This window comes from Lissotriton vulgaris, chromosome 3_1, assembly GCF_964263255.1.
Source record: "Lissotriton vulgaris chromosome 3_1, aLisVul1.2, whole genome shotgun sequence".
NCBI lineage: Eukaryota > Metazoa > Chordata > Amphibia > Caudata > Salamandridae > Lissotriton > Lissotriton vulgaris.
Genome location: NC_141689.1, coordinates 1,806,039,181 through 1,806,056,535, shown reverse-complemented (window position 1 = coordinate 1,806,056,535; position 17,355 = coordinate 1,806,039,181).

Genomic DNA, 17,355 nt, shown 5'->3' with positions numbered 1-17,355 from the left:
AATCTATATAGGCACACCCCTGCTCTGGGTGGGAGACATTACTTGCATCCTAGATGGACAGAAGGATAGGCACCCTCCCAAAATGGGGACAAAGCCACAGATGACTGCTGCACTAAGAGACACTATGTCACACTCCAATTGTATAGCCATCTGTAGAGCCCAGCACCGTAAGCAGTGAGAGTTTTCCTGCCACATATTAGTACATTACCCCTACAGTAGAATAGATAGGTTTCTGGTAACAGGGGAGATAGCGCACAAGGTGGGGGGAAAGCGGTATTTGGTGTGTTAGCTCTTGGACCATGCCCTACTGTTAACAGAATGGGGGAGGAGTGTACCTCAGTCTAAGGTGATGCTCTTGAGACTCCGACCTGAAGCCCTTCGAGATGGCGCATTCCAGGAGGATTTTGGGAAGGTGACAGCAGGATGTGTCACTGCTTCAAAAAGTTTGTTTTTCCATTGTTGACAAACTTATTTGATGTAATACCTATCATTAAATACTATACATAAAGTTTTAAAAAAGAAAAAAGTTTATGATGACGATTTTCCTTGTCTCTTCATTGTTTAGGTAATGCAAACAGAATTTCTTCCAATTTTTAATGTCTTACTCTTACCACTGCTTCTCTAATTCTCTCAAGAGTTTCACCATTGGCTGCATTGTATGCTTCCTCCATACAACTATTTCTTTTAACCTGTAGTAATTCCCCATAAGCTATGCTCTCCTGAAGGGGAACAGGGTGGAATCTCTTAAAGTGTAACAAGCTGTTGCCAGCCGTATGTTTTCAATAGGTGTCTGTGCATATTTTATTAAAAATTATCACTACTTGTACATTAAGGAAAGTTACTGTTTCTTTACTGGTCATACCACTAAAGTGAGATTCAAATCATTCACATTTATACAATCCACTGTGCTGAAGTTTCTGAGCCCTTCCATAACTAAAAAAAGGTTGTCAATGTATCTCAGCAATAAGATAATATGGTGAGACTAATTTCCATCTCTAAACTCATTGAGATAGAAACCTATTAAATATGCTCCGCATACCTTGGTGATTATTGAGACGCTGGAATTTTGTTTGTATGAGAACATCTTCATATTTATTAAGGAATTGGTTAAACAGCAACAAGGGACCGCTATGGGCACCTGTTTCGCAATGTTGGTATAGTACCTCAAATCCCCCATGATTGAGACATTCAAAACACAGTATATTCTCAATTCTAACCAACGTGGCATACAAATCTTCATATTTACCATAGAACTCAAGGGGAGAGGTGCAGATGTCCAATAATGAATAAAGTAAAAAATGAAAGAGAAAATGAAATATAGCTCTAGTTGACTATAATTACTAGGAGCGGTGGCTGTACGTTGGATCATCTGTCCACTCCGGTGCTCTTAACCATAACATAGGTGAATCTGTGAAATCCTTGCTCCCCATCACTCAATTGCTATAAAAGACAACAGAGAATTATTGGAACTGTGCTGATGTCAGGTTATATGAAGACAACTATAAGCACTAGATGTACACGATATTGGTTAATGGTTCACTAAGAGTAAAAGGACATCTCAAATGCCACTTGTAGAGATCATCTACAAAATATATGGGAAAATGGGAAAGATTGTAGGGGGGAGGAAAAATAACATCTTGCCAATATCCTGTGAACAATAAGGTATAGTAATAGCCTTATAAATGCGAATGTATCTCCTCGTTATAGTTCATCCCATTAGTGATTTTAGTGACAGCTTGCAAGATAAAGTGGGATTCCAGACTGCGTAATGCTGCTAGCGGGTAACCACCTCTCTGATGCAGGACAACTGTGTCCAAACCAAAAAACTTGGCCTGAGTCCAGTCACCTGCATGTTTATCAGAAAAATGTTTCTCTGTACTATAGCTAAAGTCTCTATTGGTGATGGCTCTCCAATGTTCTAATATCCGTTTTTTTCACCAGGAAGGTGGTTGAGCCAATATACTACATAAACTACAAAGTCGGTGCCACAGAAAATGAATATGGGGATTTTCCATCTAGTTTTTATTCTTTCAAGAGTAACCTCCATGATATTTTCACTGTGTCAGCAAGCTATGCAGTTTCCACATTTGCATAATCCTTTGACTTGTTTAAGCCAATTCGTTTCCTTGGTAGAAAGATGGCTCTGCATGAGAAGGTCTCTTAGTGAAGAGTTTCTTAGATAGATCATAGATGGACTCAGGCCTACTTTGTTTCTTAGGGTAGCATCTTCTCTCAATATGTCCCAACTTGACCTCAGTATCTTACGTAGCTGTCCAGTTTGACTACTGAACTTGGTGATTAACCTTAAGGGTTCCTGTGCTCCTTCCTTTTTGTTGCTGGATTTGGGCAGTATACACAGAACCTTGTCTCCAGTGACAGTTACAACTCTCGCCTCTGCTTGCTTTAAAGCCTTATGTGGGTACCCTTGCGCTTTAAGTTTTCATATAATTTCCGGTTTTGTGTGCTGATAGCTATTACTAGAACTACAATTGTATTTTTCTCCAAGGAACTCACTGTATAGTATCCCTCTCCTGAAACTTGGTGGATGGCAACTAGAGGCATGTAAGATTGAGTTGCCAACTGTTTCCTTCCTGTATAGTTCTGTGTGTATGGTACCATCGTCAACCACAAGTTTCGAGTCCAAAAAATCAATGCTTTTTTAACTTTTTTACTGGAGAGAATGTGGCCTAACGGCTAGGGTGGTCGACCGCGGAGCTGGGGAACGGGGCTCGAGTCTCGTCAGGGATGCTCAACATTTTGTGATTCTAGGCAAATTACTTAATCTCCTGTGCCTAACAAAAAAGAATGTGTCCGTCTGTAACGTAACTGGTGCTCATGTAAAGCGCTCTGATACCTTTGGGTCTAGTTAGCTTTATATAAAACTCCACCAAAAAAAACAAAAACATTGTACTGCATTGTAAATCTCAAATTCATGATATTGTCATGCATTTACAAACAATATCAGTTCAGGTTCAGTGCCTTCCCACAGAAAGAAAATGTCATCTGTACATCTCACTGACTTCTTCACATTCGAGATCCAATGTTCGGTTTTATCGTTCCAGAGCACCTGCTTCTCCCACCAGCCCACCACCAAATTGGCATAGCTGGGAGCGAATCAGGTGCCTATCGAAGTCCCATGCAGCTGTTTGAAGTATTCTTTCTCAAACATGAAGACATACTCTTTGAGGCATATTTCAATCATAGACAGAATCATATGTGTGTACTTGAGTGGATGGATACTTCAAGATTAAAGAAAGTACTTACATGCCAAAAGTCCATCTGCATGTTGTGTACAGACTTTCAATGTTGAGACACACTAGCCAATAGTTAGATTTGATAGGTACATTCTGTATTTTCTGCAGAAAATCTTTGGTGTCCCTAATGTAAAAGTTCAGATTTTTTACAAACTGAAACAGAAAATGATCTACAAAAACAGAAATATTCTCCAAAAGACTATTCTTGGAGGAAACAATGGGTCTCCCTGGAGGTCAGGGGGCTTTCTTATGTATTTTAGGCAAAAGGTATAGTGTGGGTGTTGTGGGTGTTTCATTTAACTCCTTCAGTGCTCATGAAGTGCCCAGCTCGTCATGAGTCACAGTGGAGTTGTGCTCATGATGAGCTGGGCTCGTCATAACGGCTGCGCGCCGCCCAAGCGAGATTGATCAGTGGGCGGGGTTGTGACGAGCCCAGCTCATCATGAGCACAGCTCCACTCAATCAATCAATCAATCAATCATCGCATTTATATAGCGCACTACTCACCCAGAGGGTCTCAAGGCGCTGGGTGGAAGGGGGGTCCGCTACTGCTCGAACAGCCAGGTCTTGAGTTGCTTCCTGAAGGCGAGGTGGTCCTGGGTCAGGCGGAGGTGGGTCGGGAGGGAGTTCCATGTCTTGGCGGAGAGGTAGGAGAAGGACCGTCCCCCTGTGGTGGATCTTCGGATGCGGGGGACGGCGGCGAGGGCATGGCCGGTCGATCGAAGCTGGTGTTTGGGAGCGTAGAAGTTGAGGCGGCTGTTGAGGTATCCTGGGCCTTGGTTGTGTAGGGCTTTGTGTGCGTGGGTGAGGAGACGGAAGGTGATTCTCTTGTTGACCGGGAGCCAGTGCAGGTCTCTCAGGTGTCCGGAGATGTGGCTGCGACGGGGAATGTCCAGGATGAGTCGTGCTGAGGCGTTCTGGATCCGCTGGAGTCTCTTCTGGAGTTTGGCGGTAGTTCCGGCGTAGAGGGAGTTGCCGTAGTCCAGACGGCTGGTGACGAGGGCCTGGGTGACCGTCTTCCTGGTCTCGGTGGGGATCCACCGGAAGATCTTACGTAGCATGCGCAGGATGTTGAAGCACGACGAGGAGACGGCGTTGACTTGCCTGGTCATGGAGAGGGAGGAGTCCAGGATGAAGCCCAGGTTGGGTGCGTGGTCTGTTGGTTTGGGTGCGCTGCCTAGGGCTGGGGGCCACCAGGAGTCGTCCCAAGCGGAGGGTGAGGATCCCAGGATGAGGACTTCCGTCTTGTCCGAGTTCAGTTTCAGGCGGCTCTATTCATCCATTCGGCTACCTCTTTCATCCCTTCGTGAAGGTTGGCTCTGGCGGTGGCGGGGTCGTTGGTGAGGGAGAGGATCAGCTGGGTGTCGTCGGCGTAGGAGATGATGTTGAGGTTGTGCTGGCGTGCGATGTCTGCGAGGGGGCTCATGCAGACATTGAAGAGGGTTGGGCTGAGCGAGGAGCCTTGAGGAACACCGCAGATGACTTCGGTGGCTTCAGATCTGAACGGAGGGAGGCGGACTCTCTGTGTCCTTCCGGCGAGGAAGGAGATGATCCACTCCAGTGCCTTCTCCTGGACTCCGACGTTGCTGAGGCGTTGTACTAGGGTACGGTGGCAGACAGTGTCGAAGGCCGCGGAGAGTCGAGGAGGATGAGGGCCGCTGTTTCTCCGTTGTCGAGCAGCGCTCGGATGTCATCGGTGGCTGCGATCAGGGCGGTCTCGGTGCTGTGGTTGGCCCGGAAGCCAGACTGCGAGGGGTCGAGGGATCCGTTCGTCTCGAGGAAGGCGTCCAGCTGCTTGTTGACGATCTTCTCGATGACTTTTGCAGGAAACGGGAGCAGCAAGATGGGGCGGTAGTTCTTGAGGTCGGTGTGGTCGGCTGATGGCTTCTTGAGTAGGGCGTTGAGTTTGGCGTGCTTCCAGCTCTCCGGGAAGGTAGCGGTGTCGAAGGAGGTATTGATGATGTCCCGCAGGTGGGGTGCGATGACAGCGTCGGCCTTGTTGAAGATGTGGTGAGGGCAGGGGTCGGTCGGAGATCCGGAGTGGATGGAGTTCATCGTGCGGACGGTGTCTTCGGTGATGATCGGAGTCCAGGCACGGAGGGTGGTGGTGGGGGGCGGTGGTTCGGTCGTGGCGTGCGTCGGTTGAGTGCTGATGCTGTTGTGTATGTCCGCGATCTTGTTGTGGAAGTAGGAGGCAAGGGAGTTGCAGAGGTCTTGCGAAGGGGTGATGTCGTTGTTTCCGGCTGTGCTGAAGTTTCAGAGCCCTTCCATAACAAACAAAAAAATCATCAATGTATCTCAGCAATAAAATAATTTGGTAAGACCATTTTCCATCTCTAAGCTCATTAAGATAGAGACCTATTAAATACGATCCACATACTTTGGTGATTATTGAGGTGATGGAATTTTGTTTGTATGGGAACATCTTCATATTTAATAAGGAATGGTTTAAAAAGCAACAAGGAACAGCTATGGGCACCTGTTTCGCCCCAGATGTGCTAATTTGCAAATTGCAAACTTCAAATGAGTTCCAGAGTGAGTTTATTCCATGGCTAAACTAGTCCAATGCGTTTCGGCGTCTACACGTCTTGTTCACAGGGTCAAGGCGTGTAGATGCTGAAGCGTGTTGGGCTAGTTTGGCAATGAAATAAACTCACTCTGGAACTCAGGTGAAGTTTGCAATCTCTTTTTCTTGAAGGAGTGTGTGTTGTGCAGTTTACTGCAATGTGGCGATTATTGGATATAAACATATATATATCACTCGAACTCGTGACACCTTCCCTCTGCTTCGCGCAGAAATGATGAGCGCAGACCATCAATAGTGCAAGTATTATTTTATTCCAGTTTTGTTGCCTTGGCGCGTTTCGGCCGTGCAAGCGGCCTTGATCACATGACTGCGCTTAGCAAATAACCCCATTTTTTTTTTTAGCTTTATTTTTGATTATGCAAGGAAAAACATAAACATTCCCCCCCAATTGTGGCATCATACAGAACCGTTGCATACAGGACAACAACCTCATTAAGGCACAGTAGGGACCAAAATGCAGCTGATCATCAGTCAGGCCTTTGGGCTTGTAAAAGCAACCTTACAGTACGATAATTTCATGGCAACTGTGAGTTAAGGCAGCGGCCGAGCGCACCAAGACAATCCGAATCTAACCATCCCCAATACCCTCCCCGTCAGTCCCCGATCCCTCAGAGGTGAACTGTTCTGAGCTATTCCCTTCCACTCAAGGTCAAACCAGCAGTGCACATCACTCTCCATGTTAACAGGTCTTCCTGCAATTTCTCGTCTCTACGCGTACATTGCATATGAGTCTCTTCCGCCAACGACCACTCCCGGACATCCCGAAGCCATGCAGAAATCTCAGGGGCCCTCCGCCCCATCCAGGTAATGGCTACCCTGCGCCGTGCCAGAACCAACATAAGCTGTAATAGTTTATAGGGGACCTTCCTCCTCCGAGGCCGGAGGACCAGAGCTAGCAAACAGTGGAGCGGTGTCAAGGTTATGCTAAGGCCGGTAGTGGCGGCTATCCGTCCCACCACCTCCGTCCAAAAGTCCCGCACCAAGGCACACTCCCAGGCCAAGTGGAGAAACCCCGCTCCCTCAGCACTGCACCTAGGGCAAGTGTCCTCCCTGTCTGGCGAAATGCGCTGTAAAGAGACCGGTGTCAAGTATGTGCGATGCATACAATTGAAGTGTGTGAGCTTAAACGGTGCATTACAAGAGACCTTACGTGTGAGATCCCCTACATGCCTGCGCTGCCCGGCATCCAGTGTCTCCCCCAGGTCTGTCTCCCAGGCCCTCTACGCAGGCTGGACAGGTGGCTCCGAGTCCTGACGGAGTGCGGAGTAAAGCAAGGAAATCAACCTGCGACCCCTACCACAGGTGAGGATGATGTTCAAAGTGTAAGAGGTCTTAGGCGCCTCTGGATACTGGGGCCACATCTCTTTCACCACCTCCTGCAGACCGCGGTAATGTAAATATTGTCCTCCCCCTAGGCCAAAGGCCTCCGCAGCCTCCTGGTAGGAGACAAACGAATCGCCCGGATACAGGTCTGCCAGAGTATCGCAGCCTCCAGCCCTCCAATCTCGAAAAGACATATGTTCCTCCATAGCTACAATAGGCGCCAAAATCCAAACTGACAACTCCCTATGGAAGGGGGCCCGCCGCAGAACCCGCTCCACACATCTCTGCCAGAGTGCAGCCGCATGCCGCACCACATAAGGAAGAGTCGCGTCCGCTCCCCTCCCCTTCATCATCGCCACCTGCAGCATGTGCCCGGTGGCTCTCCCGGCCAACAGTTGCATCTCCCACCACTGTGCATCCGCGAACCACCTCGCTGCCGGCAACAAGTGTGCTGCATAATAGTATAATTCAAACCGCGGAGCCTCCAGACCCCCTTCCTCCCAGCTCCGAACCAGGGTGTGTAACGCCACCCAGCTGTGTCGGCCCGCCCAGAGCAGCGATGTCAATAAGGTGTTAAGGGTGCGAAACATTCATGGTGGGATAGGGCAGAGTGAATTCTGAAGGACATATAGTGTCCTAGGAAGCATCACCATCTTTGCAACAGCGAGCCGACCCATAAGGGTGAGCGGCAATGTATTCCAGAAGGTCACCGAACTCTGCAAGGACGTAAGTATCCGCCCTATGTTTCGATCCAGCAGCTGCGAGTCCGTCAGGGCCACCTGAATACCCAGATACCGAAAAGCCTCCTGTTCCCAACGCAATCCAAGATCTGGAGCGCCCGTCGCCGGGCCGTCCCCATATCCCGACATCGGGAAGATCAAGGATTTGGCACGATTAATCTGCAAACCCGATGCCTCCCCAAAGCGGTCGAGGTGCTGCAGTAGTACGGGTAGCGATTCATCCGGCGCGCTCAGATAAAAAAGAGCATCATCCGCATACAAGGAGACCACACTACACGTGTCCCCCACCAGGATTCCCCATTGTGCCATCTCCGCGCGTATCCTGACAGCCAATGGCTCTATCGCCAGTGCAAAGAGGAGCGGCGAGAGGGGACACCCCTGCCGCGTCCCCCGACCGAGCCGCCATTCCGCAGAACGCCCCAACCGTGTCAACCGTGTCAAACGCTTTGGCAATATCAATAGACACGACAACCAGTTGTCTTCCCGATCGCAAACTTCATGTAGGATGTGAGTCAGCCGTCGCAAATTCATGGCCGTGTTGCGCCCTGGTATAAATCCGCACTGATCCGAATGTATCAGCTGTGTCATGTGCCGTGCTAAGCGGTTCGCTAATAGTTTAGTCAGGATCTTGACGTCCGTGTTAATCATCGTAATGGGTCTGTATGCCGCCGGATCGCATTTGTCGCCCCCTGGTTTCAGAATCATGCAGATCTCTCCCTGATTCATGGTGGGCGGTAGAACACCTCTCTCAAAAGCCTCGAGGAACACCTGCAACAAACCTGGGGCAACAGTATCAATGAAGGTCTGATAGAATTCCGGGGGAAAACCGTCACTCCCTGGAGCCTTGGCCCTCGGGAGACCAGCCACGGCAACCCGCACCTCCGCCAACGTCATCGCTGCGTCTAAATCTTCCGCCGCTTCCCGAGAGAGGGTCTGCAGGGTTAAATCTTGCAAATACGGCAGGTACGAGTCTGGGGATACTGTATGGTCGGCCGTATACACCGTTCGCAAGTGGGACTGTAGGACACGGAGTAATGCCTCTTCAGAGTGCACCACTCGGCCCGTTGCATCGCGCAGCGCCACAATCCTCTCCGGGGCAAATTCCCTCCATAAAATCCAGGCCAGCAGCCGACCCGCCTTATCACCTTCCCGATGAAGCCGCTGTCTGTATTGGCCCAAAGTATACTTATCGAGCCGGTCCAGTATATCATGCACACCGGCTCGGGCTACCAGCTTCGCCTCCTGTTGCGCCTCATCTGGGTCCCGCACTGTTTGCTGGTGCAATAAGGCATCCTCAGCATCCCGCAGTTCCTGGAGAAGCTGCTTTCTGACCCCATAAATGAGGCCCATACACTGACCCCTTATAACCGCCTTCAGGGCATCCCACTTAGTGGAGTAGGGCATGGACCCCCCTGCCAGTTCAACTCTAGGTAACTATCAAGTGCACTCTGGACCGATTCCCTCGCAATCGGGTCCTGCAAAAGATCCTCCGGCATCCGCCAGGTCCGAGGGCGGGCAGGCCTCCCCTCCCACGTCACCGTGCACGCCACAGGGGAGTGGTCAGACAAAAACCGAGCCTGATGTGTAAATGCCAACGCGATGGTAGCATCAGTATTCACAACTAGAATCCTGTCCAGCCTGCTATGTGTGTTGTGTCTTGGGGAGAAACATGTATAGAGCTTCAGGGTCGGGTGTCGCTGGCGCCATAAATCCACCACCCCCAGGTTCCTCATCACTGCGCCTAGCTGTTTAGTCATGCGCGGCTTCGTGCCCTCTCTGGGGGGATGACGGTCCAACACCGGATCCAGTACGCAGTTGAAATCCCCCAACCAAAATAGAGGGGCCTCTAAATCCGGGACCACTATCTCCTGCAGTGCTAGGAAGAAACCAGGGTCGTCCATGTTAGGGGCATAAGAATTCAAAATCGTGACATCCCTCCCATCCAATTTCGCCCTCAAAAGCAAATATCTATCCTGCACATCTGCCTCCATGTATTGGATAGCAAAGGGGACCCCGGGCGCCACCCAAATAAGTACCCCCCTAGCATAGGAGGAGAAGGAAGAGTGAAACAATTGGCCTCGCCACTTTCTCCCCAATTTACGGGCACCTTCGTCCTCCAAGTGGGTCTCCTGAAGGCATGCAATAGAGACATTGTGTCTGCGGAGGAAGGAAAGGACCCTATGCCTCTTAGCACACGTGCCGAGCCCCCTCACATTCCACGTCAAAAACTTATAGCCCATGACCAATCGCTGTGCCCCCCTGGGCCCCCTCATCACATCCATCAAGCCTTCCAGTCCGTGCCCGCACTGTAATACAACTGATGCCAATAACAAACCCCCCAAACAAACCCCCCCAACAGCCCCACTTCCCCCCTCCCACGAGCAATATTCTTGCAACAACCAAACATGCCAAAATGCCCTTCCCTTGCTGGTGCCAGCACGTACACAGCAACCCCATCTCTACAAGCCTAAAAAGCAAAAGAGAATCCCCTCCCCCAACTACCCCCCCATTCAACCCCCCACCCAACCGCCCAGCAGGACCCACCCTCAACTCCCCACCCCAGCGCCAGCTCCACAAAAAGCAACACTCATCCAGACCAGAACTCCCATCTAGACACCCCGGTCCCCTCCCCGACTCATATCACATTATCTCCCACTCCCCCGAACCCCCTTACTGTCCAGCAAGTGTCCAGATACAAGATCAGCGTCCAAAAGCGGCATGGGGCTCTGCTCCACCCTGCGAAAGTCAGCCTGGGTCGAGCCCAGTCGCCCCGGCCGTCTCCGGGATTGTTGTACCCGTCAGGTCGTCTCCCTCTTCAGTAGGCAGCAGGGTGTCCGGCACCAGGATTTGTCCCGGGGAAGCAGGTTGTGATGCACTCCGGCAAATCCATGCGAAGGGAACCATCTTCTTCCACAGTGACCCGATCGCCCTCTGCGCTGACATCCGTGCGGGAACCTTGTCGCCTTCTCAAGCTACATCGTCTCCGTGGTCTGGTCCCCCACTTGCTCCGGTCTCTTGCCCGTTCCTCGGGGGCAGGTCATCTCCTCGAATCTCGAGCCACTCCCATACTTCCGCAGGATTTTCAAAGAAGTGGGCTTTCCCCTGATAGAGGACCTTAAGCTTTGCCGGGTAGAGCAGCATGTACTGGAGCTTCATTTCCCGAAGCTTTTGCTTGATTGCCAGGAAGGACTTGCGCTGTATCTGGACCAACTGCGTATAGTCCGGATAAATGGAGATCTTTGAATTCTCAAACGTGAGGTCCTTAGACTCCCGTGCAGCTTTTAGGATGCAGTCCCAATCCCGGTAATTTAGGATCTTGGCTATGAGAGCTCTCGGTGGGGCACCAGGCCTTGGAGGAGGAACCAGCACCCTGTGCGCCCTCTCGATCACAAAAACGTCCGACAGGCCTGTAGGACAGAGCACCGTACGAATCCAATGTTCCAGAAGACGTTCCGGGTTACCCGCCCTGCTCTTTCCGGGACGCCCAGCACCCGTATGTTACTGCGACGCGCCCTACCTTCCGCGTCTTCGCCCCTCCATTCTAGAGCCTCCGCCGTAGGCGACAACTGTGAGACCGTCTTCTTGAGGGATGCGACCTCCCCCTGCAGCTGGGCGATATTACTTTCCGCGTCCGTGACTTTGTCGGCCACCTTGCGCAGGTCAGTCCGCAGGAGGTTCACATCAATGGAGAACGTTTCTATCTGCCTCTCCAGCGCCGAGTGCGACCCCTGTATGGCCTTCAGCAATTCTGCGCGCGACAGCTCCCCCGGGTCCGGTCCCCCCTCCTCCTGCCCGGACTGACGCGTGAGCCTTTGCGATGGAAGTCTCTGCGTAGTATATTGGGTAATAGTATTGTGCTGAGAGGCCCGAGGCGTTTTATCTTTCCGCATCATGGGTCATGACAGCAGCACCACAGGGGTCCACCTCCCCCACTAGTCCAGCATAACAGCGCGTCCAGGCGCTACTCCCAAGCCCGGTACCAGCCCTTACAGTAGACGGCCGCAGGACTCGGGGACCGTTCGTCTAGCTGCCTCCCACGCAGAGCTGCACCACCGCTCACGTGGGGACAGGATGCCCAACCCGATCCCAACCAGCCGTCCAGTCCGTGGCCCACAGGAACCAGTTCCAGGGATTTCCACTCTAACCAGAGCTGGTCGCAAATCCGTCGCCCACGTCCTGTTCCTCCACCACAGGCAAGACCCCTGCAGCCAGGGGGTCACTCAGCAGGCACCGGGGGGCACCTCGTCACACTCGGGCATCCATGCAGCAGGTTGTCGCCAGCACCCGGGCAGGTAGACCAGTGGAGGGCTCGCGCACTAACCACGCCCTCACCTGTCCCTCTCCGGCGCGCCACAGGAGGTATCCGCTGGCCGGGGGATCCTCCGAGACCCCCCAGGAGAAGCGCGGCCCGGCCCAGCCGCAATGCAGGCCAGGAGCAGTGTCCCCACAGGCAGGCACGTCCTGGCAGGAAGATCCTTCGGGCACCACTCCACCAGCCAGGGCCAGCGCAAAGTCCAAGGCCCTGGAGCTACAATCACCCTCGGGGGCCGCGTTGATCCCTCACCCACCGCGGGATCCAAAGGCCAAGGCTCCAGCTGCTATTCGTTAGCCCCACCTTGAGCTCAACTCCGCCTTCAGTACGGCGCTGCGTTGCGGCTCTCTCACCCGCTGGGGGGGTCCCGATTACAGTGGACCCCCCAGGAACCATCTGCCTCCGGCGCCGACCAGGCCCAATCCCCGGCCTCGATTCCTTGCGGTCCACCGCTCGGAGGCCGGCCCCTCCCCCCGCCGCAGATGTAACGGCGGCCAGGAACAAGGGGGGGGCCCTCTGTCCTCAGTCCCACAGCTCGCACAAGTCCCGGTGGCACTCCGACCCCTCCAGCGCCCTAAAAGGGCCAGGAAATCAGCTCCTGAATAGTGCGCACTCCTGGACCAGGCCGCGATCCCCGGCCTCGATTAGCGCCAGATCGGACGCGGCAGCTCCCGGTCACAGGCGTCCTCGAATCGTCCTCCTCCGACCTCGCAATGGCCGCAGAGAGAGCTCCACACAGTCAGATGTCGTGGGGTAGTAGAACAAGCGCCGAGGTGGGCAGGCAGGATCACATTTACAGGATTTTAACGGCGGCCGGCAGGGAGCCGAAGGAGCTCACGTCCTGTCAGCCATGCTGATTGGCCACGCCCCCCAAATAACCCCATTTTTAAAGTGCCAGTACATGTTGTCATTAATGAACATAGAAAAAATATTTGTATATATATATATATTTCAAACCCTGGTCCTCTTGTTCGAAAACCACTGCAATTAAGTGCACACACAAAAGCCATCTGAAGGGGTTTAAGGCAACATCAAATGTTTAATTTGCGCTATTACAGCAAATCGACAGACGCGTTTCAGCGTTTCTGCCGTCAGTGTCAACAGAAACTTTACTCCTTTGTATTTAAATAAAAAAGTGCATCTTGATTCAAAGACATTGAAAGTGTCATATGCAGTGAATACAACTGAAAATAAAAATAAACAATGGACTTAAAACATGGCAGCCATCTTGTAACCTGTCTGTTGTTATCTACACCAGTCAATGTTTTGCCCATGATTTCCTTAAATAATGGGCAAATTCAATCAATTAATGCATAATCCATACATTACCCTTTTGGTAGGTGATCAATAATAATTCATTTAAACATACATGATCCCAATTGCACTCTGTGTAAATTAATTCATTACAACACCAATGTATGTATAACTGGCTATAGTTGGCCACTGTGTTTGTTATTATGCCCTGAATGGGCTGAATGCAGTAGCATCTACCTGATATCTAAGAACATGGTATACCTAAGTGAAATCCCTTTTAATCTTCTCTTTGATACTTAACTATTTTCTCTATTTAGGACTGTACATAGAACTATGTGCTCACTCTCTTCGCGGAGAACAGTGTACATCGAAAGGTCAATTTACAATTTTTCTTACATCAACCTACATGGACCCACATCTCCTCTTCATTGTTAAGTCCCTGCGGGGCCTTTGTCTGTAATTTGATAATGTATTTAGACTCCAATGTGCGGAGCTTTTTTACAATATCCCCCCCTCTCTCTTATTTAACCATTTGGTCCAAACAGAAGAAGGTCAATAGACTACTGTTGCTTTTGTGTTTTTTCTCAAAATGGCGAGCAACCGGATAATTCGGATCTTTATTCGTGATCGCTCGAAGATGTTCCAAAACCCTTTTTTTGGCAGGGTGGATGGTACTCCCCACATAATTCATACCACATGGGCAGGTTAAGCAATAGATTGTGTAGTCCGAATTACATTTTAACAACTTGGTAATTGGTATTTTGGTTGTCGTTCCCGGTATTGCATAAGATTTGACCTTGCTACTGTACTTGCACGCCTTACATTTCATACAGGGGAAGAATCCCGTCACAGAATTCATTTTCTTTTTTCTGGGGTCATAATGGCTATTCACCAAGTGATCCCTTAACGAGTTTCCTCTCCTGTATGTCACCAAGGGATACTCTGGAAGTGTCTTTCCAACTTTATTGTCTGATTTTATTATCTTCCAGTTTTTTCTTGGAATTTGGTATATTTCCGATGATTTATCTGTGAAATTGCTTATTAATTTTACACTTTTGTCTTCTACCTTTGTTTTATCCCTTAATAAGGTATCTCTTTCTGTTTCCTTACATCTTTGCTCTGCGTTTTCAAGGAAGCCTCTATAATACCCTCTTTTCTTGAATCTTTCTTTGGCCTCAGTTATTGCCTTGTTACATTCTCTTTGTGTTGAGCAATTCCGTTTCATTCTTAGGAATTCCCCTACTGGGATGTTTTTTACTACTCTCTTCGGGTGGCTACTTCCAGCATGGAGGATGGTATTCCCCGCTGTGACCTTACGGTGTAATGTCGTCTCAAGTTTGTTGTTATCAATGTAAACTTTTAAACCCAGATAAACAACCTCTTTGGCACTAATACAGCCAGTGAACTTAAGATTGAGATTATTACCATTTAAGGCTTTTATGTAATTTGCAGCCTCGCTCCTTGGACCACACCACACGATGAATAAATCATCAATGTATCGCGTCCAGAGAGCGATTTTCTCCATCCATTGTTCATTTGACCCCGCCCAGGCCACATGCTTTTCCCACCAGCCCACAAATAAATTTGCGTAGCTGGGGGCGAAGCATGTGCCCATCGCAGTGCCCTGTTTTTGTAGGTATAGCTGCCCAGAGAAAGTAAAGATGTTGTTATAGAGACAGAACCTTGCGAGTTCCATCAACATTTGATTATGTTTACGAAATTTCAAAGATCTTTTGTTCAGGAAGAAGTTCATGGCATGGAGGCCCTTCTCATGATCTATCGAGGTATATAGACTCGTTATGTCTAGAGTTATCAAAAGCATTTCAGCATCCCAACAAGTTCCATCGATAATCCGTAAGAAGTCTTTGGTATCTTTTAGATACGAGTTTAAGTCCTTCACCATAGGAGATATGAAGTGGTCGATGTAGATTGATGTATTCTCTAGTAGATTTCTTTTTGACGAAACTATTGGTCTGCCCGGATTCCAAGTTTTACTTTTGTGCACCTTCGGCAGATGATAAAATGTTGCCAGTTCTGGGTGTTCACATTTTAGGAACTGCCAGTCCTCATGGTCCAATGTTCCTTCATCTCTCCATCTCGATATTCTTCCCTCATTTGTTGTTGCAGTCAGGACTCTCCTCCCTGCTGTTTCATGCTTTCCTCTAGGGCTTCAATTTTGGTTTGTAATTCTGCCCTATCGATGTCAGCATATTTCACCAGTATCTGCACAGGTCGTCTAGATGATTCAAGGTTACACTCACCCTATTCTACCATCATCAAAGGGTTAGGTACCTCGTAACTGGGGGCTAACATGATACTTAGCCCCCTAGGGATTCTCCCTACATCAAGATACCTTTTCAGCGAGCACGCCTCCCACCATTTCAACTGGTCCTGGCGTTAATATTTTTCCAATTATTTAAAATTTTCTTTTAAACCATTAATTCTGGCACCGGATTCAGTGTTTCCTTCAGCATTGGAAATTACTTGGTTCTCAATGACGTCTGAGAACATTTCCTCAGCGGCGAGCTTGCGGGTCCAAAGCGCGTCAACAGACATCCTACTGGCTATTCAAAATATGCTACTTAAAAAAGTATCCCAATGAAGTTTTGGAGCAAAGTGACACCAAGTCCCAACAATGTCCTAGGTTTGTACGGAGACACGCACACCTCCCGACCCTCACAGAAATGCAATTATACAGATGTTTCTCTCACCAGAGTAGAAACGTCCAGGCGCTGCCCTCGCCCTGTGCCTGCTCGGCTGAGCGGTAACCTCTGAAGTGGGACAGCTTTCCTTGTTCCCCGCAGTCGTTCTCCGTATCTTTTAGTTTCAGAGTGTTTGTGCTGCGTCCGGGGGGCTCCGTCCGTTTCCTTTCCGAAACTCTCTTCAGTGTCCCTGGGGACCCCGCCGTAGCAGAAACACGGGCCCGCGATACCGCCTGCAGGAGATCTTGACGGGCAAACGGACTGCTTGCCCCGGAGCCTTCTCCCCGGGAGGGGGTCTGCAAACCGGCAACAATCCAATGCCGGTAAATATCACTCGAACTCAACACGTGACACCTTTATACATATATATCGTGCTACAGATTTGCCCAAGCAGTAAGGTGCACTCAGGATGAGCTGAAAGCTTCAAACCTTTATTGGGTATGGACTTTCACCGTGTGCCAATTAATATTAACAGCTGTTCCAATATTCATCGCCTGACGCGTTTCAAATCTTTTCTTCTTCAGAGGCGGGTGGATTGGAAAAGTTACGAGGTTCTGATACTGTTCCCATGCTTGACATATTTCCACGCCCCCAGATGGGCCACTCACAAGACTCGTAGTTCAATAACTTGCGGTGGGGCATCCTAGGAACTGTAGTATCCAGCTTACTTAAAAACCCCAAATGGTTGTACTGATTGCTGTTCACCAGTTAAAAGCCTCAGCGGAAGTTGTCCATCCTAAATCCCGTACTAATAATCCACTGGAAAGGTGTGGTAACTACCACACCCAGTGGCCCCCTAGATCCGCGGGGTGCTGCACACTGGGCAGCGGGACGCCCGGCAAAACATTGTGCTACAGATTTGCCCATGGATGGGCCTCAGCGGAAGGTGTCTGCCCTAAATCCCATACCCATTAAAGACTTGAAGCTTTCAGCTCATCCTGAGGGCACCTTATATATATATATCCAAAGTCTACCCCTCCAACTAAGAAGCAAGATGACACAAAGGGGCTGCTTGGCAGGAGATCTTTAATTCAGCAGCTTTGTATGGCATGATGCATTTCGGCTCGTGTGAGCCTTCCTCAGATGCTGCAGCTAAAACAGGGTAAAACCAACTCCCTCCCTTATATTTCATAGGCCCTCCCAATTTCGTGAAGTCAGCAGGCTCTGCTTCATTGATTGCATC